The sequence below is a fragment of the Giraffa tippelskirchi genome, chromosome 6 (genome assembly GCF_054371585.1).
Source record: "Giraffa tippelskirchi isolate mGirTip1 chromosome 6, T2T-mGirTip1v1.2.pri, whole genome shotgun sequence".
NCBI lineage: Eukaryota > Metazoa > Chordata > Mammalia > Artiodactyla > Giraffidae > Giraffa > Giraffa tippelskirchi.
The window spans coordinates 3898810-3925484 of record NC_137280.1 but is presented as its reverse complement, the minus strand read 5'-3'; the positions used below and the strand labels follow the sequence as shown (position 1 = coordinate 3925484).

The 26675-nt window shown below is 38.6% G+C and overlaps 1 protein-coding gene across 19 annotated transcripts in view; it reads right to left on the bottom strand.

The window, feature by feature from the left end:
* RALYL (RALY RNA binding protein like) overlaps positions 1-26675 on the bottom strand; it is a 548770-nt gene that overhangs the window by 275395 nt on the left and 246700 nt on the right. The window contains exon 1 of one of the 19 annotated variants that reach the window (XM_081496769.1): positions 22224-22783. The exons of the other annotated variants lie outside the window; for them this stretch is intronic. The gene's annotated coding sequence lies outside the window, so the exon portion shown is untranslated. Of the gene's footprint in view, positions 1-22223; positions 22784-26675 lie in introns of those variants that run through there. 19 annotated transcript variants of the gene reach the window in all.

Sequence of the window (26675 nt, the reverse complement as noted above, 5' to 3'; positions counted from 1 at the left end):
GGAAGCTGCTGTTCCCGTGAATCACCACGTTAAATCTCTGAAACATACTTCCAACAAGAGTGTCAGAGCATTCATCTCTAAGCTGAAATTCAGCATATTCAGCATCTATTTCTTCATTCTTTTGGTCAACAAACATTTATTGAAGACCTACAATATGTCAGACATTATGTTATATATTGCAAGAATATTAGTGAAAGAAATAGACACTAAAAAACAAAGCAAAGCAAAATAAAAACCTATTCTCAATGGGCTAACCTTTTAGAGGGGTGGATAAAGAATCAAAAATATGTAAACTATACAGTATGTTAGAAAGCACAAGTTTGTCGAGTCAAGCAGGGGGAAAAAATAAGGTGTGTGGAGAATGAGTGAATGCTGCTTTAGTTCAGTTAAACGGGTTTGCATTAGAAGATGACCTTTGAGCAAAGACCTGAAGGAGAAAAAGCAAGCAACGAGAATCTCAAAAGGAAAAGATTTCCAAGTGCAGGGAATGCCAACTGCAGAGGCTCCAGGGGTCATTCAAAAGCTGACCAGATGCTCAGCTCGTCTATATACGTATAGATGATTATTTTGATGATAATATTTTTAGAACTCTGTTGGCTGGAAAAATAACCTATCTTGTTGTAAGTCACTTAGAAAAATAGTGGTGGGGAATTACTATAAAAGCACTTGAAGAAGAGCACCCTTTATTAATACATTTTAGTCAGGGACAGGTTCTTTCCACAAATCATGTTTGCAGCCCGCAAGTTTCTATACTAACCCCTAGTGCCCAGCCCATGTTTCATATCATTTTTTTTTTATCATGTTAGGCTACCTGGTGTACACACTGATACTCATGCAAATATCTGTTAGACATTAACTTGAATAGATGCTTGGGTTCTCTTTTTAAATTTTTTAAAGCTCTTAAGTAGAAACCACATTTCTAGCTTTCCACCGAATTGATTTTGTGTCTGGATCTTGATTAAGTAGTTCTGGTTCCTTAGTGTGAGCTAGAGTGACCGTTCACTTCATCATCTAAGGTAGGACACTTTGCTGGAGGAAAAATACTAAACCGGAAGGACATAAATCAGAACTGTCCCAGATAAGCAGACCATATGGGCCCAGGAGATAGATCAAACAAGAGTGACGTTATCCATATGTCTAGTCTCGACGTTATCCATATGTCTAGAATTGGAAACCAGCCTTACCTCTTATGGACGCTTACCCAGGCTGTGTTAGACCCATAATATGGAGTTAGGAAACCTAACTTGGTTGCCTAGGAGAATTTATTCAGATGAAAACACAATCATGTCCAGGACAGAACCATTTTAAAGAGTCAGATCGAAGCAGAAATGGGAAGTCTGAAAGAATTATATTCAGTTATTATAGAAATTATTGAAAGGGGATTATTATAAAAGTTTCCTGGGCTAAGTTTAAGGCCCTAGTAGTGTAGAACCATAATGACTGCTTCAAAGTAACCAGTAGTGTTTATGAGTTTACTCTGGAATGAATAATATTGCAGTCCTTATTTCTTTAACTGAAATCATAAAAATGGAAGTGATGGAATCATGAAACATAGTATCCATAGTCTTAATGTCAGAATAATGAACCTCAGAGAAACAATTTTTAAGTTTTTAGTATTAGATTGATTGATTAAAAATGGGCAGTTATGATATCAAAAGTCTGTTTGGTAGAAGAGATTTACAATGTTCCCCTCCTCTTAAAGTTATAGTCCGGTGCCATATCTATTGCTGAAACACATTTGACATCAAATCGCTTCGCAGTTCAGATTCCTACTGGGAGTCCTCATGGGACATTCTGTGCTCTTGAGATTGAACAACATGTCCAATTTTCATGTCAAACACAAATCTGAGTGTACTGGCCAAGGATTCTAAGATGCTTTCTATAAAAGACATTAAAATATTCTTGTTTTCTGAAATTCAAGATATTCAGACTTCTGCTACTCTTTTCAATGTCAATCAATCAGTTTTTCTTCCCCAGCCTTTATTCACAGAATCTGACATTCTTAATAATTATCTATTTTGCTCCCAAAATCTACTCCAATGATTATCTTTATTTCTTCATTTCCACTAGACTGTATATTTCTATTTTTTAAAAAAATTCATATAATATGCAAAGTTTTATGAAATTATGGTAATTTTCAATAGTCATCTTAACTTTTGACAATTTGCATAATCTGTAATATATTTCAGGTGACAAATCTACAGATTCTGTTGCTTATTTTTGACACTTTGAACTCAGATGAAATAACTTCAAACCCTTTTTATTACACAGAAAACATTTGCTCCTATCTCGAAACTTAAATACTGCCAAAACTTGGAGTTTGAAGTACATTCTGGGGTTCATTAAATTTTATTATTTGTCTTAATGTGATATGTATTTTTATCATTTCTTGTACTTTGAAATAAGTTGTCTAATATTGTGGTTCTAGGCATATTACTAATAGTGCTGTAAACATGAATTCTGTTAATAACAACATTTATACCATGTTCTCCATGTTGCCTGGCACTATTCTAAGAGAACTTAAAGGTTTTAAAAATTCATATATTCCACATGATAACAAAGTTTTGGATAAAACATGGGCAATCAGTATGTATACCTAAGAAAAGATTGAATATTATTAATTAATACAATGTTTTATAAAAATAATACAGAAAGTGGGAAGTCTTGAAAATAAAATACCACTATGTGAGATTTAAATTCAGACAATATTTGCTGAATGAATGAGACTATATAATGTCATTATGATCAAAAGCCTGGTGGGTGGATAAGACATGGCGTCTTTCATCCAGAAGAACGCACTTCAGTGAGAAATAATTTGGTGAGAACACCTCCAGAGACAGGTTGATAGCATCATCATGTATTCCCTGCATAATTTATGTTAAACTGTTCCAGCATTATTAAAATATATATGTGTGTGTGTATGTAAACACACACACATACATATTCATAATTCAGTACATTGACTCTATATTCAAGTCACGCGTGTAATATTTTTACTAAAACGTTGAAGCTGTTTAATTATGATTATGAAATGTTAGAAGTAACTTTTTCCTTTCTAACTCATTTGAAATTTCTTCATTTAAATAGTTGTTGAGCAGACTTGTAAGTATTCACTCCATGTACTATGTGAATCTAACAAAGTTCTAGATTTTTCTTATGTTAACAATTCTTCAAATATGAGAAATGCTTGACATGGTCAGAGAATAAGTCAGAATCCCAGCAAATACTTATTTTGGCCTTACGGTGAGAAGCAACTCTCTGGCACCATCTACTGACCGAATTGCTTCATTTTTGCATCAAGATGTATGCAAATTAGTACTGAATGAATGAAACATCATCTTTCTTTCTTATTTTTTGTTAATGATGAGTAGCCTGAGCCATCAACACTGACAGTCGTTGATGCCATCAGAAGTGTCGGTAAATTTATGCTGCACCTCTGGAATCCGATGTTGCCTTCTAATCACGAATGAAAACTTGCTTTAATGTTGCCTGCAGGGGCCCATCTGCACCGGTGACATTCATGCAGAAATGTCTAATCAGAGGCTCTCTTGTATGCCTTTTTCTCCTTTAAAGCATTTAAACTCTGCTGGGGAACCACTGACGCCACCCTCTGTGGTGCTGAGTCTGAACCTGGGCATCAAAAGGACAGCTATATAAAAAGCATCGGTTAGCGTCGTTACTTAGCTATTTGCTTTGGCAGAAATGATTCAGTTGAATCCTAACCCAAATTATAGATGAGGAAAGGAAGTGCAGAGAGATTAAGCATCTCGCGTTAAGCCCTCGGGTCTCAGGTTTGTCACTTCCTCCAGGAAGCCCTTCTCCAGCAACTGTGCCTGAAATTTTGAACAGCACACCCCTCACATTTCCTATTCCCTTTCATTGTTTAGTAATTACCATGATAGCACCTATTGTATGTATCTTGCTTCCCATCTGTCTCCCTCCATGGAATGTAAGTTGCATGATACTAGGAATTTTAACCTGTTTTTGTTCATGACTGTCATCTCAGCACCAACACAGTCCCTGGCACAGAGTAGATGCTCAGTAAACATTTGTTAATTAAATGAGTAAATCAATGAATGTCTAGGTGATGGTAAAGCCAGGATATGAATCCGCGATTCTTTACATGCTCTTTCGACTGCCAGAAACTATGATGCTTTCATCCTGTGCGCCAGCACCGTCCCCACTGTCTCATGGACTTAAGCCATTCAAGGGTTGTACGTTTCAACTCCTCTGCGTTAACCAGAAAAAGGACACACCTCAAGTGGCCACTCATTTCTCCAGGATTTAACATATTCCTGGCTAGTGGCTTCCAGGTACTAGGCACACAGTAGGAATGCTGTCTCTCATGTGCTTGTGCAAATACCTGCATGCCTGACAGTTCTCTGCAGGGCCTTCCTGTAGGAGGCAGAGAGGGGGCCGCAGACCAACATTCCGCTGATAGACCACGGGGGCAGGGAGGATCAGGACGCACTGGCTTCTCTTATTTGAGGAAAGATCGTGGGTGTTCTCTCTGACCTTCACTATTTACAGCACACACTGCCCTGTGCTTTAATGATCAGCTTATAATTGCATCCATCCTTGTAACCCCATGCATTCCTTTGTGTTTGCTTCCTGACTCTCAGAAGCAAGTGACAAGCAGTTACTTGACTATATAGTACTGAATGGGGAGGGCTTAAAAGGAGTAGACTTGTTAAAAAGTTTCCTTCACTGCTCTTTCTTTTTCGGATACTCCCAGTGCTCCTGATGAGAAAGCATGTATCTAACAACAACACAAGAGACATCCGACTCCCCTTATCTTTTTCAATAGACGCAGTAACGACTTAGACACAAAGATATTTGAAATTTGCAAAGAAATTTAAGACACAGAAGAGAGACAATACAATCTCCACTAGGTTATTTTAAAGAAATCCATGGATTTCCCTTACCCCAGTTTATTTCCAGTAAAAATGCTATGAAATTTATTTCTTTGTGGTTGAAAGGGAAGGACATAGCCCTTTGCTAAGGAAGTGGAGTCAAAGGAGAAAGAGATAACAGCCTCGAGATAAGAGCCTCCTGTCAATTATCAGGGAATGACAGCAAGAGAGAAATACAGAGATAGGAAAAGGCAGCTAGAAGAAAAGACTTAACCTCTCTCTAAGAGTTCAGTAGATTTTTGTAGAGATAATGTACTTATTCTTGTGCAGAGAGATGATTCTATAAACCAGATCAGCTAAATTCCATGGGCAGCCGTGGGGAAGCTGCTTAAATGTGCCTCAATTTCTTCATCTTTAAAATAAAGAATTGACAATATACTTAGTTCTTAGGATTGTTTTGCAGAATTAATGATTGAATATATATAATGGAATTACAGTAGTTCCTAGCACATAATAAGCACTACATAATGTCAGTATTACAGGTTTCGTTATTTCATTGTTTCCTTTTTGCTTCTAATAAATCTTTGGTTTTTTAGCTTCTATATTTACTATAGTTTTAAAAGATTTACAAAGGTATAAGATAAAGGATTGCCTATTGGTCTGAATAGCATGTTTAAAGGGTTCAATTACTTCCTAGAACTGTGTGCAGGGACGGCAGGGAAGTGTCTAGCCGGCTCAGGGGGAGGGCAAAGACCAGAGATAAATTGGGTCCCCAGTGGTATTTCCACACCAGAACATTATTGTACCAATCCAAAAATTGGAGAGTCTGCATTATAGCTTTAATTTGGGTGAACTTCATAAAATTCTTTGTGATGAACATATTGTGCAGGGAACACAGGTTGGAGACAGATTTAGATTTGAATATCAGCTCCACCAACTGCAAACCTCAGACCAGCTTATTCAGCCCGTGCAGTGCCCCGCACCTCCTTTCCTCTCTGACCTCGCACCCGACTCTCTCCCCACCAGCTGCGTCCGCATCCACGGTTCTAGCCCCCTCTGCCTCCGCCCATTTATTTCCTCAAACATCTCAGACAGGAGCAAAGGTTGTGCAAAATTTGCATATTTGGAGTCTTTGAGGAAGAAAGGTAAAACCTTGGAACAGAACTAACATTTACAACTATAATCCAAGACAACTTTCCATAAAATAAACTTAAATCTGCATATCAAAAGGGCCAAATGGTTATCAGAAAAAACTGAACTAGAACAAGCAACTCCAAAATATATCTGATTAAAACTATTAGACTTTAGAGAAAATTAACATTCTCAGGACCCTCAAAAATGACAAAGGCATGAAAAGTAAACAGGCAATCAGACTTCTCAAAAATGAAATATAAGTCAACTCAACATTGAAGAAGCATTTCCAGAAATAAAAGAAATCCTGACGTGAGTTTTTTCAAGTGTCAAAATAATAGAAAATTAGTTATCATAGTATATTGAATATACCTCCCTGTGCTCTATAGTAAGACCTTGTTCCTCACCCATTCCATATATACTAGTGTGCACCCGATAACCCCGAACTCCCATCCCGTCGCTCCCCCACCCCCCTTCCATGGCAATCACGTGTCTGTTCTCTATGCCTGTGTGTCTATTTCTGTTTTGTAGATAAATTCATTTGATCATATTCTAGGTTCCACTTGTAAATGATATCATATGTTAGAAATCAGTTTTGAATGTGCAAAATCTCAAAGAATACATGCACCTTTCTAAAGGAACCCACTAGAGGATGAGTTTTTTCCAGTCAAAAGCGAACAGGAGAAACTGATAAAGCGACATGAACTTGGGCAGATTCCAGGAGGTGGTGATGGATAGGGAGGTCTGGCGTGCTGCAGTCCACAGGATCGCAAAGAGTCAGACACGAATTGGTGACTGAACAACAGCAACAAAAACAACAAAAATTCTAATTTTTAATTATACAACTAAGAATTATAGAAGAAGGATATGTAAATACAATATATTCTGACAAAATAATGAAACAAAGAAAAAGTGAGGAGATGAGAAAGTAGGATTAGTCATTGACAACTGCATCTATATTAGCTAGGAGTCAAATTAAAATACTAACAGAAGAGATGTAAATGTTTAAAAGAGAGAGTAAAGTAAAGGAGAATTAAATCACTGTGAACAGGTGGCATTAATGGTAAAGAACCTGCCTGCCAGTGCAGGACAGTAAGAGACAAGGGTTCGATCCCTGGGTGGGGAAGATCCCCTGGAGGAGGGCATGGCAACCCACTCCAGTGTTCTTGCCTGGAGAACCCCATGGACAGAGGAGGCTGGCGGGCTATGGTCCACAGGGTCGCAAAGAGTAAGACACAAGTAAAGTGACTTAGCATGCACGCAAAAGTATTATAATAACATAGTAACAACTAGAACAAAGATAGAAAGCATTATATAATAAATACCAAAATATAGTATAAAATTTATACCAAAATAGAGTATAAGATATCAAAGTATAGTAGATACTTTGGTATATATATATATATATATATATATATATATAAATAAGTATATAAGTATTTAAATAAATATATATATATAAATTAAAACACATATAAATATATATACAAATACATACCAAAATATAGTGTAAAATTTATACCAAAATATAGTATAAAATACCAAAGTATAGTTTATACTTTGGTGTGTATATATATATATATCAATATATAAGTATATAAATAAATATATAAATTAAAATATACATAAATATATATAAATACATACCAAAATATAGTATAAAATTTATATCAAAGTATAGTATAAAATACCAAAGTATAGTATAAAAATTTAAAGAAATAAATGATATTAATAGCAACGAGGATATACAAAAACAGAGTAAAAACACAGTAAAAGTAAGATAACATAATACACATGGTAATTATAACATAAGATAGTATGACAGAACTGAGATCCAACCTATTAGTAATCTAATATATGTCTTTAGGCATGCTCATTTAATGAAAAAACAGATTTCAAATTGGCTCATAAAGCAGTCAGACCCTACACTCTTTACGAGCCACCTGAAATACACTGATTCAAGCTCTAAAAACCAAAGAAACAGGCAAAGTTTACTGCAAGATGAAGCAAAAGAGTGCAGAGATCACAGTCCTGATGTCAAATGCAGCAGAATTTAAGCCAAAAGCTTTAACGGAGGGAAGAGTGACTCTTTACTGCCCCAGACTCCCTGCCGTCACTCCAGCAATCGGATCTTCCTTGCTGCTCCACTCCTTCTGTTTTCTTTTTATTTTCTAAAGAACGTATCCACTTCTAACCTATAGTTTACCTCATTTATAATGTCTGATAATAAGTGAGTGAATCTGTTGTCAGCACGCCAGCCCATGAGAGCACATATTTCACCTGCTTTTGAATGGGTGTACACCGACTTTCTAGAATTTCGGGGGAGGCCCTTTCCAGAGCGCCCTCCCTGGCCCCCCTCCTGTTCTCCCGGCTTGTCTGGCCCGTAGCTCTTGGGGGTTCAGGGTGGGTGGGGGGTACCCGGTAGGGCCCCCAGCCCATGGCTGCGTTTCTCTTCCCGCCCCTCTGCTGACCAGGAGGGACCCTCTCAGCTGGCTGGGCGCAGGGCCAGCACGCCCAGGGTGGGGGGCCTGTCAGAGCCACGGCCGCGGCCAGAAGGAGGGCATCCCCTGCTCACCTTCCCGTTTGGGTGAAATAAAAGCAAGTCTCTGGGGTCAAAAAAACTGCTCAGTAAATATTGGTTAAGTGAATGAATAAATAAACTTTATCTATTTTTCTTACCTGTGATGTGAAAACAAGAGAAAATGCGTTGAAATCTTTAGCAAAGGCTCACCTGACCTCTGGATGCCTTTAATAATAGTAATACTAATAGTAACAATAGTAAACATTTCATATCTAGCTCCTTATGTCCTGAAACACCTTGGAATACTGTTTTGAAGGAGCAAACTCATCCTAAAGGAAACAAAACCTGAATTGACGGAGTCTTATCTACTTGTCGCTGTTTACATCAAATGGCTGAAAATTGGTCTCCAGCTTTCTCTACACCATCTTCTTCATTGACAGAAACACTATTCTATTGAGTAGTAATAAAATTTAATGAAGGAATAAACGCATTTTAATTCAACAGAATTTAATTACTATGGTACACATCATACTCCAATTCCTGCCTTCAATATCCACGCATCACAAATTCACTGAATGAATTAACGTGCAAGAAAACACAAGTGGTAAGCAACCATAAGATATATGAGCGACTGGTATTAAGACATACGATTCTTTTTTAGCCTTGATTTTCTTCCATTTCCCCATTTTCATTGTGTATAAGTCTAATGAAAAAGAAATGTTGAAAACCATTTTAGGGTGTTTAGGTGTACGTTTAGGACCATCTGCAGGCAATGGCACCCCACTCCAGTACTCTTGCCTAGAAAATCCCATGGATGGAGGAGCCTGGTAGGCTACAGTCCATGGGGTCGCTACGAGTCGGATACGACTGAGTAACTTCACTTTCACTTTTCCCTTTCATGCACTGGAGAAGGAAATGGCAACCCACTCCAGTATTCTTGCCTGGAGAATCCTAGGGACGGCGGAGCCCGGTGAGCTGCCATCCATGGGGTCCACAGAGTCGGACACGACTAAAGCGACTTAGCAGCAGCAGCAGCAGTAATATGAATTATCGATAACTGTAATAACATCAACTGAATTAATAATTTGTGTGTTTCACATGCATGTAGAATCATAAACTCACAGAATTTTGGAACATGAAGTATAGAAAACTCTGATACTGTAATTAAACATAGCTCTATTATATAGAGCTCTACGTATACATAGCTCTGTGTGTATTTTCTGAAAAGTGAAGAAGTTTGACTACATTCTTATTTTAACTTTCATATATGACTCTAAACTCAAGCTTCACAAAGATAGAGACAAGCAACAGCACAATAGTTAGAAGTCAAACAAAGAGCCCTTCTGGTTGGGTGACATGGAGAAAAAGAATCTGTGAAGGTGTTTTTCTCTGCAAGGAATGCAAGATATTATCTTATCCTTAAATAGATTTGATGTACTTTAATACCGCTATATATATTTATTCTTGCATTCTAAAAAAATCCATGTCACTGTGAGTGATAGATTTTTTTTATGGCTGTGGAAGGACTTTCTTGGTTAAAAAGAAAACAGTCTGAAAGAATCACTGCTTGTAGGGACTTTCTGGGTGGTCTAGTGGTTAAGACTGTTGCTTTCAATGCAGGGGGCACAGGTTTGATTCCTGGTCAAGAAACTAAGATCCCATATGAAACATGTGGGTGTTGATGAAAAGAAAAAAAAAAAAAGGCAAAGTGCTAATCTTGTAGCAACGTGTTCCACACAGGCTGGCCAGCTAGACAGAGGACATGGTGACTTGGTCCTACTACAGGTCACCCAGCTGACAGAAGCAACATGTCACAGAGAGCTACTGCTGGAGGTTTCTTCTGGATTCCTTTACTCTTATAAACGAAATGTGTATCGCTCTTAACTTGTCCTACTTACAAGTCTCACAGGAAGCGTCCTTCCCTAATAATAAAGAGAGTTGCTTCAGCTTAACAAAGTACAGAGAGAAGCATATGTTTCCAACTTTGAATTTATACTGTCCAGAAGAGAACCACTGATAAGGGTCATGATTCCACATTTTAGGAGTGCAATGCAGAAATTTTAGAGCAAATATAAGAATGATAACTTCAAAGAGTGATGTGACAAAGGAAGGTGGCTTTTTCTGAATGTGTACAAAATTAAATTCTGGTAAAACAACCAGATCTCTGGCAAGAAAAAATTCAGAGGCCCTACAGAAAGTGTCTAGTGCTACTGGACTCTCAAATGGGCTCTTGATGGAGAAGTGTGCTTTAAATTACAGAAAGAGATCAAAACACAGGGTGAGTTAGCGTGGGAGGCTGAAAAATAAACGGTGCCTGAAGGTCTCAAGTCAGGAATAAGCAGAGGTTCATGAGCCAAAGGTGGTCTTTGTTACTCTCAGAATGAGAAAACCCAAGGTTCCATAAATCCATATATTGGGTTAAAAGACCCAGTAAAGTTGTTTGTTAAGATTGAGAAACCTGAATCATTCAGCTCCCTCATCTCTAGGACAAAAAATTGATAGTAACAGGCCCTAGAATTTGTTGAGTATGTGTATTCCTGGCATCCTAAGAGGAGCCTTATGTGGAATAAGATCCCTTCTAGAGCTGTACTTCCAGTCCCATTTTATCTACTAGAACTAAAGAAACAATGACCCCCAAATTATTCATATCCAAGGACAAGGTGACATAATTTCACTTTATATGAAAAGAATGACAGGTTTTTATGACTTTTGTTTAAATCTCTCAACAGCATGTAACTGCAGAAAAGCTGGCTGTAAAATAATGTCAGGAGATCTGGAGTTTATACAATAAAAGAGATAATTATTCCGCTGTGTTTGAAAGACTATACCCAACAGTGCTGTAGAAGAGGTCACGGTGCACATTTAGAATATCTGGATAAATTTATCTAGGAAAACAAAAGGCTTGAAAATTGTGTCATGAAAGGAATAGCTCTTCTGTAAAAGGCAGTACTTAGAGAACATGGCAGTTGCTACAAAAGTTGGAAAGGATGTAAAATAAAAGATAATTGGACTTATTTTATCTTCTCCCAACATAGCAGAGCAATTAAAATTTCTTTCACTTTTTATCTTCATTAAGTATAGATTATAATATGATAGGCTTCCTAACAGAATCATTGTAAGAATCAAATGAGAAAACATGTCGAGAATACTTAGCATATTAATTAACTCCCTGTGAATATTCAACAAGCACCACCCTTAGTAAATAGGACATACACTTCATAATGGCAAGGATTAGGAATCACGACTACCTATGTATACCCTTATCACCATTATCTGGCAAATAGCAGGTCCCTCTAACCACATGATGAATATATAGATGTGGACTTTCTGGACTCAGAAACAGAACTGGGAGTGTGACTTACAGAGTGAAAAGCTTCAACTCAATAAAGAAAGTGGAACCAACCTAGCGGAACACAGTGGTTTATCGCTTTCCCACCACTTGCCTATCACAGGACTCACTCATGAAAACTGGAGTGGCTGTCAGTCCAGCATGTTGACCTCCCCCAGCTCTTGTTCTCTCGGTGACACACAGTGGTTTACCACCGACCTCTTTGACCATTCCTTCTGCTTTTCTATTGAACCTTCTCCACTGTTCAAACTTCAGTCCTAGAGGATCCGCTGCCTTCACACTCTATTCACTCTCTCTGGTGATGTTTGTATCTAATTTTGTGGTTTCAACTATAATTTGTATGCTGATGACTTCAAATCCTTGAAATGCTTAGCTCATCTGTCTAATCAGCTAGTAACTAAATACTGCAATTTTAGTTTGACCACAGCTAATCGAAAGTCAATATCTTCTATCCGCTTCTCTGGTGGCTCTGACGGTGAAGAATCCGTCTGCAATGCGGGAGAGATGGGTTCAATCCCTGGGTTGGGAAGATCCCTTAGAGAAGGGAATGGCAACCCGCTCTAGTACTCTTGCCTGGAGAATCCCATGGTCAGAGGAGCCTGGCGGGCTATAGTCCCTGGTCAAAAGAGTCGGACACCACTGAGCAAATAGTGCTAAATTCTTCCAGGAAGCCAGATATACGATAATTCTCTTCTCATGTCACAATATCAATTCCAAGCTCAATAAATAATACAATCTAAAATTAGATACTTCGGAATTAAATGACTGAGAACTAACTGCTCTTCTCACTGTTTTTGTTAAATGCATAGCCAAGTTGATCTATCATTAATCTAAGTGATGTTTAAATCAACATGAGTCTTGACTAGCTGGATTTCCTCAATATATGGACTATGTCTTTTAATTGCCTGTGAAATATTATTTAGGAAAATTTTATCCACTAGTGAAAAAGTCCTTTCTACATAGTTGCAGAACACTTATTTTGGTAAAGACAGCTTACAAACATTAGAGACTGTCCTCACATTGGATGCACTGCTATGACCATCAGTGCCTGTGTAAGCCCCTGGGGTTCCTTGTCTGTAGCCCCTTCTGGTTTGTACAGCTGTTTGTTACGATGAGTGCATTCATCTCAGCTGATGCTGAATCATCTTATAGCTTCAAACTGCTGTTTGTTGGAGGCATGCTTATCCTTGGTGATAAACACTTTATTTTTACTCCGTAGGAATCCTTCACAATCTATTGACATAAGTAGAGTTGGTTGCTCTCCCACTAAAAGGTCCAGTTTGCCATTCTTATAATTTATTCTAGATCGTTCCTTACCATTGACACTCTATAATGCTGTCATTGAGTGTGCTCCAAGTGATTCCCTTCCATTCTTGATTATAGTCTATGGTACTCGGACTTAGAGAGGACTTAACGGTTGCCAGTGGAAACCAGGTAACTAATATATGAATCCCTTAATTTAATTTTATATATATATTATTAAGTCAGTACGCTCTGATCTGAGTACTGAGAAACCTACAGAGTAAGCTATAGGCTTCAGGAGAATTGTATTCATTAGTATTTAGAAGCATTTCCCTCCCTTTTTTTTTTTTTTAATTTTAGATCTACACCTATGTTCTTGACAGCAGTCTACCAGAAATGTGACAAGGCCAGCTACCAGCTAGACAAGCCAAATCTCTAGCACAAAGCACACACTGTTATTACCTACTGTTATGGATGTTTTATCCTTCCTCAGTGACTTGCAGATAGAAACAGCTAGAAAATTTTGTGGTAAACAAATAAATGTATAGAGTACACAAGGCTGTGTTACGAGCAGCAGAGAATACAGAACTGCATACACGCATATTTTGGTCTAATGGGGCAGATGAATATTTCATAAATAGTTGCAAACATTGATCATAATAGATACTATGGGAATGGCAGACAAGGACAGATTTATTCGAATTGCAATATCTGAAAAGACTTCAAGGAAGATATAACGGTTCAGCTGGGTTTTCGCCAATGTGTGTGTCTTTGAACAGCAGGTGTGAAGGCAAGGGAAGGCTTTGCTGGTCAAAAACATGAAGGAAAGAAGTGTAATGAGGAGGACGCGTCTAAGGGCAGCACGTAAACTGTGTGATCAGAGCATTCAGTTTGCTTGTGCACTCATTGCAGGTTGGAACTCACACACAAAGAATAATCTTATACAGTTCTATTCTAGTTTAACATAAAAATTAATCTGGTTGAATCTTAATCTCATCTGTAATCCTTAACAACTACAACTATGAAGACAACTATTAATTAATGAGGATTTTGTTTGACAGGAACTATGCTTAGTTCATTCAATATATCATTTGTTTGTTAGTTAACCCTTCTTAATGTACAAACTTATAATTCCATTTTGAAGACAGGTTTAAAATAGCTAAGTAACTTGCCCCAAATTAAAATAATTGCAAGTTGCAGAAGTATTCATTGCTAGGTTTGATTGATGGAGGAGCCTGACAGGCTACAGTTCTTGGGGTCGCAAAAAGTCAGACATGACTGAGCAACTTCACTTTCTTTTTCTTTTGCTTATCTTAATTTAAAAAGGAATAACATGTTTATCAAAAAAAATAATAATCAGGGTTTTTTTAATAAAGTTTCTGTATTTCAGTTGAATACCAAATCCATTTAAAAATGTTATTTTTATTGAAACAGCTATCTTTTGGTATCTCAGATTGTGCAGATCAAAAGAAAAAGAAAAAAAAAAGACAGTGGAGATCCAATTTCCACTTTATTTACTCGATATCATAAGCAGTTATCTCCTACCATCCACAGTGTATCTGGGCATCATCAGTTTGTGATCATATCTAGCTGTACATTTTATTACTGAGAAACAGGGTATTTTAAAGTAATACAGTTTATAGGGTTATCTCTGGAAAAATGCAACAAATGGAGATACACTCAGGAACAAGTCTTCAGAATTCTAACAACCACAGGCAATACTGGAGGGGGAGGTGTGTGCTAAGTCACTTCAGTCATGTCTGAATTTTGGAAAAATGTTCAATTCTGTCAGTTGTAGTAAACAAACTAATTTATCCCAAGTCTAAATCTATGGCTAACTCTCCAATTTTATGGCCAGTAAAAAGTAGTCAATTGCAGTTACTATCATAAACATTTGTTTGATAGATATTTAAACTAAACTGTATTCATTCTGGCCAGAAATGTGATACACACAGCGTAAAGTCATTATAGAGATGTGCTCTGAAAATAGTGTGCAGTGAGAATTCAATATCGCTGAGATAAAAACACTGTATATTCCCCTGGGAAAAGCTCTACTTCGTTTCCAATTCAAAATAATGTTTGTTTGGAGATATTCACAAGGCTTTCCACAAAACTAGCTTCCAGACAGTCTCTGTGCAGTACTTTACAAAATAATAGCATTTAAAGTATTGCTTTCAGCAAGACTAAATCAAGGTCACTACTACACTGGAATATATTAAATGTAATGTTCAGACAGAAAGCTACTGAAAAGAGTAGAAGACACACATGTATGTGTGTATGTATGTGCATGGATGCACGCATGCAAACAGACATGCATGCAGTATGTGTATGTATGTATGTGCACACGGATCTTACTGTATTTTCAATAATTAAAAAAGAAGACTTTGCTTAAATACAGAGATGTTGCAAAGGCATTTATCTAGTTTATCAACCTATTGATGCATCAGAAAAGGAAATGCAGTGTGGGGCTTGTTAGTAGTCATATGCTGTCCTCTCGTGATCACTTTTTTTTCTAGAATGTTCCTAAAACAAGTGCGTGCTTTCCAGAATTGTACCGGGAATTATTCTCAACTTCATCAGTCTGTTGTTATGTAATATTTTTTACTGTGGTAAGAACACTTAACATGAAATCTACCCTTTTCACAAAATCTTAAGTGTCCAATATCATGTTAACTATAAACAAGGTAGAGAATTAGCTCTCTAGAAACTTAATCACCAGGTACAACCGAGACTTCATCCCACTCAGCAGCAATTCACATCCCCCCGTTCCCTTGCTCCTGGCAGCCACCATTGAACTCGGTTTATGGATGCCTCATCTAAGTGAAATCAGGTAGTATTTGTCTTTCTATGTCCGACTTACCACATTTAGCATAATGTCCTCCAAGTTCGTCCAGATTGCCACATACGGCAAGACTTTTTTTTTTAAATAAGGTTGAGTAATATTTCATTGTATTAATATGTGTATTAATTTTTTCTTTATCCATTCATTTGCTGATGGGCATTAAACTTGTTTCTACAGCTTGAATCTTGTGAATGAATGCTCCAATGAACACAGGATTGCAAATATCTTTTTGAGATCAGATTTCAATTATTTTGGATAAATACTCAGGAATGGGATTGCTGGATCATATGACAGTTCTGTTTTTAATTTTTCTAGGAACCTCCATACTGTGTTTGGCTGGATCATTTTACATTGCCACCAATGGTGTAAAAGGGCTCCAACTTCTCCATATCCTCACGGACACTTGCTATCTTTTGTTTGATAAAGCCATCCTAACAGGTGTGTGAGGTGATACTTCATTGTGGTTTTGATTTTCATTTTCCTGGTTATTAGTGTTGCTAAATATCTTTTCATGCGCCTGTTGGCTACTTGTGCCCTTTGGAAAATGGCTATCCAGTTTTTCTGCCCATCCAGTTTCTCTGCCCATTTTTAAATTAATTAATTCTTTTTTCCTTTGCTATTGAGTTCAAGCAATTCCTTACCCTTAACTTTAATAATGCCTTAACAGATATCCTGTTTGCAAATGTCTTCTCCGTTCAGTTGACTGAGACGTTGTCTTCTCTCTATTGACTTTCATTCTTCTAACTCTCGTTTCCTTTGCCGGGTGCACCCTTTTCAGTCTGACGCCGTCCTTATTATTTACTTTTACTGCTGTTGCCTGTGCTCTCGGTATCATATCCAAGAAATAATTGCCAAGATCAAAATTACCAAGTTTTTCTTATGCTTTCTTCTAGGGATTTTGTAGTTTCAGGTCTTACGTTTAAGTCTTTAATTCATTTTGAGTTCATTTTTGTGTATAAGATTAGAATCTAAATTCCCCCTTTTTTTTGGTATGCAGATAGAAAGTTTTCCCAACACTACTTGTTGAAGAATCTATTAGTTTCCCATTGTATGTTCTTGGCATCCTTGTTGAAGAATAACTGACTATATATGCATGATTTTATTTCTGGATTCTCTATTCTGTATCAGTCTATATGCTTGTCTTCCTGCCAGCTTCATTTTATGTATTTACAACAATCTATCTAGAAAGAGAAACTAAGAAAACAAATATTTTTACTACAGTCTCAAAATAATAAAATACACAGGAATAAACTTAACCAAGGGAGTGAAAGAACTATACACTGAAAACTATAAAACACTGATTAAAGAAATTAAAAAGACACAAATAAATGGAAAGACGTATCACATTCATACATTGGAAGAATTAACATTGTTAATATGTCCATACTGTCCAGTATGATCTATAGATTCAATGAAATTCTATCAAAATCCCAAATGGACAGAAATATAAACAATTTTAAAACACATTTGGAACTACGAAAGTCTCCAAATAGCCAAAACAATCTCTAGAAAGAAGAACCAAGCTGGAACTATCACCATTTCTTCTTTCAAAATATATTATTAAGCTACAGTATAAAGCAGTACACAATACATTTTAATTTTAGCTCTTGATAATTATGTTTTATTCACCTAATACTATCCAAGTTCCCTGACTTTTACAAAATCAAATTTCATGATCAAGTTTTTCTTCTTGTATTGTAGGATTTAACCCCTTAGAAATGCAGATGGATTTGTTAAAATGTTTATCTTTCCCTGAAATTCTGAGCAATTATGCTGTTGTCCAGATATTTCCTGAAGCAACAGCCATTGAGTTATGCACTGAAAATACAGTTATTACCACTCTTACTAAAATACTTTCCACTTGAGTCATGAAAACAAAATTTTTTGATCTTTAGTTTTCTCAACATCAAATTCTTATAGTTGCTAATTTGAAGTTGAGCTTTATTGAGGAAAAACGTGGAAGAAAAAGGGAAACCGCATCAGTCATTTTTCCATGTTTAACATCTAACAAAGTGAAAATACACACGTCAATGCTTGGATGAGAAAAGACATGAGAAATGAATCTTAATACATCCTGTGCTGAAAAGAAATACCTGATAAGTTAAGAAGACGCATAAAGGCTGGTGGCTGCAGAATGAGAGGAGGGAAAAGTGACTCCAAATACAGGAGGAGGGTAAGCACCAGTCAGACCAGATCAGGAAGGTTAACAGAATTTTATTTTATATTCAGAAATAATTCACTAAAGTGTTTCACACAGTGAGTAACACTATGATTATTTCTGTAAGATTACTTTGACTGAGGCTCTAGAAAATGGATTGAAAGAAAGAAAAGAAAGAAAAACATGACACGGAGTAGTAGGTTAACACCATAGTCTGAGTGGGAAATGATGGTCTGTTTCAGCTGATGGCAACAGAAATAGAAATAGGAGTAAATTAAGCTGGGTACTTGATTTGGAATAAATTGCATAAAGTCTGCTTACGTGTTGGCATCAGGGACGGTAGAGGAGAAGGGGGAGCAGACACAGGCGTCAGCTTCCTGACTTGCATGAGCGAGAGAATGGGACGATCATGCCATTCATTGCAGTGGGCTGGCAGACGTCATCAAGAATTCAACTTTAGCTACAAGACAGGAGCTTAGAGAAGAGGTCTGAGCTAGAGAAATAAGTCTGGAGTTTATCAGAGTGCAGAGTCGGAAGTGAAGGAAATAGGGAAAAAGACACAAGAAAGAGTGGCCGGTAACACAGCAAGAAAGGTGGAAGAACGGAGCGTCCCAGGAAGCGAGGCCTGTGTCCCCCTGGGAGACCCAGAGCGCTGGAAGCTATCTACCGGTTCCTACACCCGGCCACTGTCCGTGCGCTCAGTAAGACGGCTTTCTGGAGAGTCCTGGGAAGGAATTTAGGCGACAGGGAGATTCAGAATGAGTGTGTTAGCACTGAAGCTTCCTCCAAACAATGTCCTGATACAAAGATGTCACCAGAGACAGGAATTTCAGAGACCCTGATTCTGAAGAGAGAATTGGAAAAGTATCACAATCTAAAAGGGAATCGTTCCAAAAGAACTGCACCACATAAGGAGAAAAATGGGATCCTGAACTGGGGAGAGGAATGCTAAATATTAAGATTTTACCAGCTTTCTTTTTAGGTCATTCAGTACAGCCCAGAAATGACATGAACCATGTCCCTTTATGGATGCAATAATTTTTTCCAGAATCCGTCAGGCCTTTAAATTTTCTTTGAAATAGAGATTTGATTGGTCCTTCAGCATCACGTGAAATAAAGCCTGTGAACACACAGTAAACTGTAAGCTTCTCCACCAACACCAGATATTTTATGGTGCTCAGTTCAGCTCAGTTCAGTTGCTCAGTCGTGTCTGACTCTTTGCGACCCCATGGACTGCAGCACACCAGGCCTCCCTGTCATCACCATCTTCCATTGAGGTGGTGATGCCATCCAATCATCTCATGGTGGTGTTACTGTATTCTAAACTATCTAAATTACTATCTAGATTACCATCTAGATTATTTGATTAATAACCACTCTAAAACATTATTAATCAAAGATCAAAGACAGATAAATCTCTGGTAATACATGCTAAATTTGGCAGAAACATACATACAATGGAATGTAATTTGATGATATACTTCTGTACAAGTACTCAATGATTTTTAATGACTTTAATACTTGGTTCAGACTGTTAGGGATATTAAATGGAAGTCCTCTGTTCAGGCTTCAGAGAAAAGCAGGCACAGAAGCTTCTGAGCTGCTGGGACACTTACCTGACAGCCTGCTTGCTGTGAGTGCAAGCCCAGGAGCACCAGAGACAAGAAGGAGGCAGATCTTGGAATTGTTGAGTCCCTAGAGGGGGGTCTGGCCAACTGGAACTAGGGCTTAACAACATTTCAGGATTTGCAAGACAAAGCAAACAGCATTGTAAGAAAGATTAACATAAAACCAGAGCAGCAGTTTGCTCAAAAACTGATGATATCAGTTTAAGGCCTGAGATTGTAAGTGGGAACCCTCAAACTACAAAGATGAGCAAAATAAAGTACAAAATGGTACGGACCTAACAGAAGCAGAAGATATTAAAAGAGGTGGCAAGAATGCACAGAAGAACTGTACAAAAAAGATCTTCACAACCCAGATAATCATGATGGTGTGATCACTCACCTAAAGCCAAACATCCTGGAATGCGAAGTCAAGTGGGCCTTAGGAACCATCGCTAAAAATAAAGCTAGCGGAGGTGATGGAATTCCAGTTGAGCTATTCCAAATTCTAAAAGATAATGCTGTGAAAGTGCTGCACTCAATATGCCAGCAAATTTGGAAAACTCAGCAGTGGCCACAGGACTGGAAAAGGTCAGTTTTCATTCCAATCCCAAAGACGGGCAATGCCTAAGAATGTTCAAACTACTCCACAGTTGCATTCGCCTCACACGCTAGTAAAGTAATGCTCAAAATTCACCAAGCCAGGCTTCAACAGTACGTGAACTGTAAACTTACAGATGTTCAGGCTGCATTTAGACAAGGCAGAGGAACCAGAGATCAAATTGCCAACATCTGCTGGATCATCGAAAAAGCAAGAGAGTTCCAGAAAAACACCTACTTCTGCTTCTTTGACTACACTAAAGCCTTTGACTGTGTGGATCACAACAAACTGGAAAATTCTTAAAGAGATGGGAATACCAGACCACCTGACCTGCCGCTTGAAAAATCTGTGTGCAAGTCAAGAAGCAACAGTTAGAACCAGACATGAAACAGCAGGTTGGTTCCAAATAGGAAAAGGAGTACGTCAAGGCTGTATATTGTCACCCTGCTTATTTAACTTATATGCAGAGGACATCATGAGAAAGGCTGGGCTGGATGAAGCACAAGCTGGAATCAAGATGGCCAGGAGAAATATCAATAACCTCAGATAAGCAGATGACACCACCCTTATGGCAGAAAGCGAAGAGGAACTAAAGAGCCTCTTGATAAAAGTGAAAGAGGAGAGTGAAAAAGTTGGCTTAAAGCTCAACATTCAGAAAACTAAGATCGTGGCATCTGGTCCTATCACTTTATGATGAATAGATGGGAAAATAATGGAAACAATGACAGACTTTATTTTCCTGGGCTCCAAAATCAGTGAAGATGGTGACTGCAGCCATGAAATTAAAAGATGCTTACTCCTTGGAAGGAAAGTTATGACCAACCTAGACAGCATACTAAAAAGCAGAAACATTACTTTGCCAACAAAAGTCTAGTCAAAGCTACGGTTTTCCCAGTAGTCATGTGTGGATGTGAACGTTAGACCATAAAGAAGGCTGAGCACAGAAGAAATGATGCTTTTGAACTGTGGTGTTGGAGAAGACTCTTGAGAGTCCCTTGGACTGCACAGAGATCCAACCAGTCCATCCTAAAGGAAATCATCCTGAATATTCATTGGAAGGACTGATGCTGAAGCTGAAACCCCAGTACTTTGGCCACCTGATGCGGAGAGCTGACTCATTTGAAAAGACCCTGATGCTGGGAAAGATTGAGGGCGGGAGGAGAAGGGGACAACAGAGGATGAGATGGTTGGATGGCATCACCTACTCGATGGACATGAGTTTGAGTAAACTCAGGGAATTGGTGATGGACAGGGAGGCCTGGTGTGCTGGGATTCATGGGGTTGCAAAGAGTCAGCCACAACGGAGGGACTGAACAACAACAACTCGGACTGCAATTGTGAAGTTCCACTAGTGGCACAGATACACTTCAGGGACCTTTTTCCAGCTGGGACTCCAGATTGCTATTACACAGGACTTCCCAGCACTGTTTGAGTCTGCCTGTCACTGAAAACCCAATTTGGAGATGTATGCACTGTTATTCCCCTTTACTGTTCCATTTCTCTTTCCATTTAATGATTACTTATTGAAAATAAAATAGATAAGTCTCTATTAAATATTAGAATTATTTATTTGTGTTTATAAGGAGTGTTTTTGTTGTTGTTGTTAATAAATCCTTCTAACCTGAGATGAAAGTTGAAACTTTCTGTGAAACATTGACAAAATTTGTATTCAATCACTATGAAACAGCATTCCTTTCTCAAGTGGTTATATATTTATGTCTTTTTTTTTCCAGTGTCTCTTCTAAGAATTATTAAAATCAATGCTCCTGAATTAATTTTTTTCAGCCATCTGGAATTTCATCTCACCAATATGTGGCTGGTTGTGAATATTTATTTCATTAATTTCTTGTCTAAAGGAACCTAAAATTTTCAGAGGAGTATTCTGGTAAGTTTAAACGTCTTTTATTACATCTAGTATTTACCTGCATGGATTTGCTTCAAAATCAGTATGAGGAAAAGTGGAGAAAGGGCTCCATCGCGTGGTCGAAGCTGAGTAACACAACAGCCGTAGAGGAGGGAGTGACTCTTCTATAGGGCACTCTTGATTCCGAGATTCAGAATCTTACTGACAAACCGTTTAGAGAGTAGAGCGCACAGAACGAGCACAGCCGAGACACCTGGACCGCGGTCAGGGCGCCCCTGGAATCCAGGGCTCAGGGGCCATGGGCTCACACTACCCTGTCTTCCGCCCGGGGGTCCTCGCTCGGACTTGGGTTGGTGCACGTCGCTCTGTCGTGTCCACTCTGCGACCCCACGGACTGTAGCCCCCCAGGCCCCTCTCTCCATGGGATCTTCCAGGCAACATCACTGGAGCGGGCTGCCATGCCTCCTCCAGGGCATCTTCCCACCCGGGAGTGAAGCCCGTCTCCTGCGCGTCCAGTACTAGCAGGCGGGTTCTTGACCGTTGGCGCCCCCTGGGAAGCGGTCCTCTAACTGAGTGAACTGCAAACCATCCTTCTCAGAGTTTGTACTTCTTGGTTCCGTGTGCCCGCCTTGCACCCTCTGCTTAACGCACCCAACTGAAAACTCCCTCCCCACACTTCTCCAGGAGAACTTGTATGACGTCAGTGATGATCTCAATATTAAGAGAATAAGAATTCAACTCTGCTGCTGTTGGCGGTTTACCACTGGAAAAAGTGAAACTTAAGTGGGTTTTGCAAAATACTGATTGGGAAATTTATTAATTTCACAAACATGCCTATTCTAATCACTATACTTCCTACACATAACAAGCAATGCCTTTTAAAACTGAATATGGTAGTAGCTATTTCATATGGTGAATTAGCTCAAAACATTGTTTCATGTTTTGAATTAATATTATAATTTAACACATCAATTCTTTTCCAAATGCACAACCTGTTCTTATTGAAATTTTAAACAGTAAAAGAACAAGTACAACAGCATGTCATAGCTGAGGAACAGAACTGATCTAAGATCTGAAAATGCAATAAAACTAAGAGCAAGTTCTTCATACAGAGCCACAGTCAAATTTCTGTTAGGTTATCACTGTTATTATTATTTGTTACTAAGAACTTTGCATACTGTACTGAAAGTGAAAGTTGCTCAGTTGTGTCCAGCTCTTTGCGACCCCATGGACTCTACAGTCCATGGAATTCTCCAGGCCAGAATACTGGAGTGGGTAGCCTTTCCCTCCTCCAGGGGATCCTCTCGACCCAGGGATCAAACCTAGGTCTGCCACATTGCAGGCAGATTCTTTACCAGCTGAGCCACCAGGGAAGCCCAAGAACACTGGAGTGGGTAGCCTATCCCTCCTCCAGGGGATCTTCTTGACCCAGGGGTCAAACCCAGGTCTCCCACATTGCAGGCAGATTCTTTACCAGCTGAGCACTAGGGAAGCCCAAGAACACTGGAGTGGGTGGCCTATCCCATCTCCAGAGGATCTTCCCGACCCAGGAATTGAACTAGGTCTCCTGCATTGCAGGCGGGTTCTTTACCAGCTGAGCTATGAGGGAAGCCCCTTGCATACTGTAATCATGATTAATTTTTAGTTAGCCAAACATCTTGAATTTTTGAGTACATGTGATGTGTACAAAGCCTTCAAAAGAGATATTCACTTAAAATTTTATAAGACTATCTCATAAAACTGTGGAATCTATCTAATTTTCACTTTATACAAGACTTCAGATCCATCATCTAATAGTTTATCCCCATACAGGTAACAACTTGGGATTTTTACTCCAAATCTTGTGCCTTGAAATGTGTGTTTTTCAAACTCAAAAATACTTTTTCTCGCTTTATTTCCCATTATATACTACATAAGCTTTTCATGATCCACAGGACTTTATGTTGGCAGAGTTTAAACACCGCGTAGATGCTTGGATCCTTCTCATTGCATAGTAAGGAAATCAGGGGTTCATTTTATGAGCTTTAAAGGACTTTTCTAGAAAAATTATACCAATGCCCATGAGATTCTGTTGAGCGCGTGGCCTGTCTTCTCACCCAGGCACACTAGCCCTCAGGGAATTCTTTTCCTTCCAACATTTGTGGATGCTGTTTTTCTGGAAAATTTTGATCACCTCTGTAAAAACCTGCTCAAAGTTCAATGGCTCCAATTAGGTTATAAAAACTGTTGAGTGCCTGGGATATGGTCTGGCCAGTAAATAATGAATGTTCATGTCTGAGAGTGAATTCCGAGTCGGGAGAAAACCACTCTTCAGGTTTATCTGACATTATCAATAAAGCAAACACTTCTATATTTTCCCTAGAATAAAATTTGAACAAGGCTTTCATGCTGAAATACAACTTGGGGCTAGCTTTTCGCTTGCATCTCTCTAGGTTATTGTCACCCACTGCCGTCTCTGCTTTGAGTCATCAAACATATCTTTCCTCTCATTTTTATAGAAGCACAGGTCCAATTCTCACTCACCACTGCTTTTGTCCTGAATTGTTCCCGCCACAGTTCCATTATTGACATAGTATCAGTTTTCTGTGGCTTCTCCTGGTTCATTTCATACATTCAAGATTTTAACTCAAATGTTTCAACTATTGACATTATTAAAATAATTATACAGACATAGTTTCACGAATAAAAAGTGCTATGTCTAGAGAAGTCTGTGCTAAAGGGTAAATTAGCCTCACAAAAAAGAGACCTAAAAATAATGGCCAAATTAACACAGCGTAGACTTAGGAACCCACGTAGGATTGACATCACACACATTCAAAAGAGTCCCTTTTCAGGGGGTGGGTTGACATGCAGAGCCCTTTACACCCTTTACAGCCTGTCTTAGCATCCTGAGGTTATTGCCACCCGTAGTGTAAATTAATACAGCAAATGCTGGGCTGCACTGAAGTTGTGTTTGTTCTTAATGAAGGGTCTGTAGTCAAGTTCTCCTGGAACCTACTGACTTAGATGTAGTCAACTGTTTAAAGCTGACTAATCGAACTTAATTTGACTCGGCAAAACTTTTGTTGAGAGACTCAGTGGTTGCAATTCTTTTATGGACTAAGATAGCACATAACCTCACGCCAACACTGACTGCATGTTCTGTGCAAAGGCCCAAGCTAAGTACTAAGATGCTGCCTGATTTTCCTTTTTTTTTTTTTAAATTTTTTATAATTTTTAACATGATAGCGGAAAAAGAAGGCTGGCTGCTTAAAGCTGATATAGTTGTGAAACAAGATTTAGTAGGAGAGAAAGATTCCATAACTCTTCTCCGAAACTAGTTAAATTAGGTGAACTAAACTCAATTTAGTAAAAAGAGTATAGCCAAAAAGTGATAATCCATTTTAGAAAAATTTCCATAGAATATCACAAAGCATCTTAAAGTGGAACTTTATGAGATGGTTCTATTTAAAAAGAAATGTACCTAGGTTTATTTATTAAATATTTTTGAAATACCTATATATGATGGCACACAAGGAAATAAGTGGCTTCTGCTTACATAGTCTAATTTTACAGTAATTTATGCTATCATTCCCCAAGGGCAGGGATCAGGAACATGTTTTCCTGAAGTCAGGAAATGCCATGTGCAACATAAACAAGGCATCCTCATTACCATACAAAATATGCACGTGTTTTCAAAAGAATACAATTGAAAACAAGGAAGGGAAGAAAAATTTAACTGTGTCACCAGTATTTTATTAGCTAGCACATTCTGTAAACCTCTGTAGAGACAAAAGAGGTGAATTCAATGACATCCAAGGCCCCTTCCAACCTCAAACACCTGAGTCCCTAAAGTGTCCCACAGGCAAGTTAAGCAACCTATTCTTGAGGAAGATTGAAGAGCTAGGCCCGCAGTCCAGTGGAGAGGCAGGGAGGTGTAGGTTGATTACACCCTTATAATTTCAGCACGGAATCTCAGCAGAGAGGGAATGACTTTTCCTCTGTTCTTGAAAGATCTCATTTACAGATGAGGACATGAAGGCTTACCTACTCAATCCTGGGTGGCTCAGCTGGTTAAGAATCTGCCTGCAATGCAGGAGACCTGGTTCATTTCCTGGGCCTGGAAGATCCCCTGGAGAAGGGATAGGCTACCCACTCCAGTGTTCCTGGGCTTCCCTGGTGGCTCAGATGGTAAAGAATCCGCCTGCAATGTGGGAGACCTAGGTTTCATCCCTGGATTGGGAAGAACCCCTGGAGGAGGGCATGGCAACCCACTCCAGTATTCTTGTCTGGAGAATCCATGGACAGAGGAGCCTGGGGGGCTACATGGGGTTGCAAATGGTTGGACACGACTGAGCACAGCGCAGCACAGGGTTTATAAACTGTAGAGTTCTGACTTGAAAGGGCAGACACCTTGCTTCAAAATACTACATGATGTAGCCCAAAGATGGAAGGTGGCTGTCGGTCTCAAATTCTGTAGCTTTTGAAGTAGGAGTGGAAAAGTTTCCATACGGAATTTCTCAAGAATTAT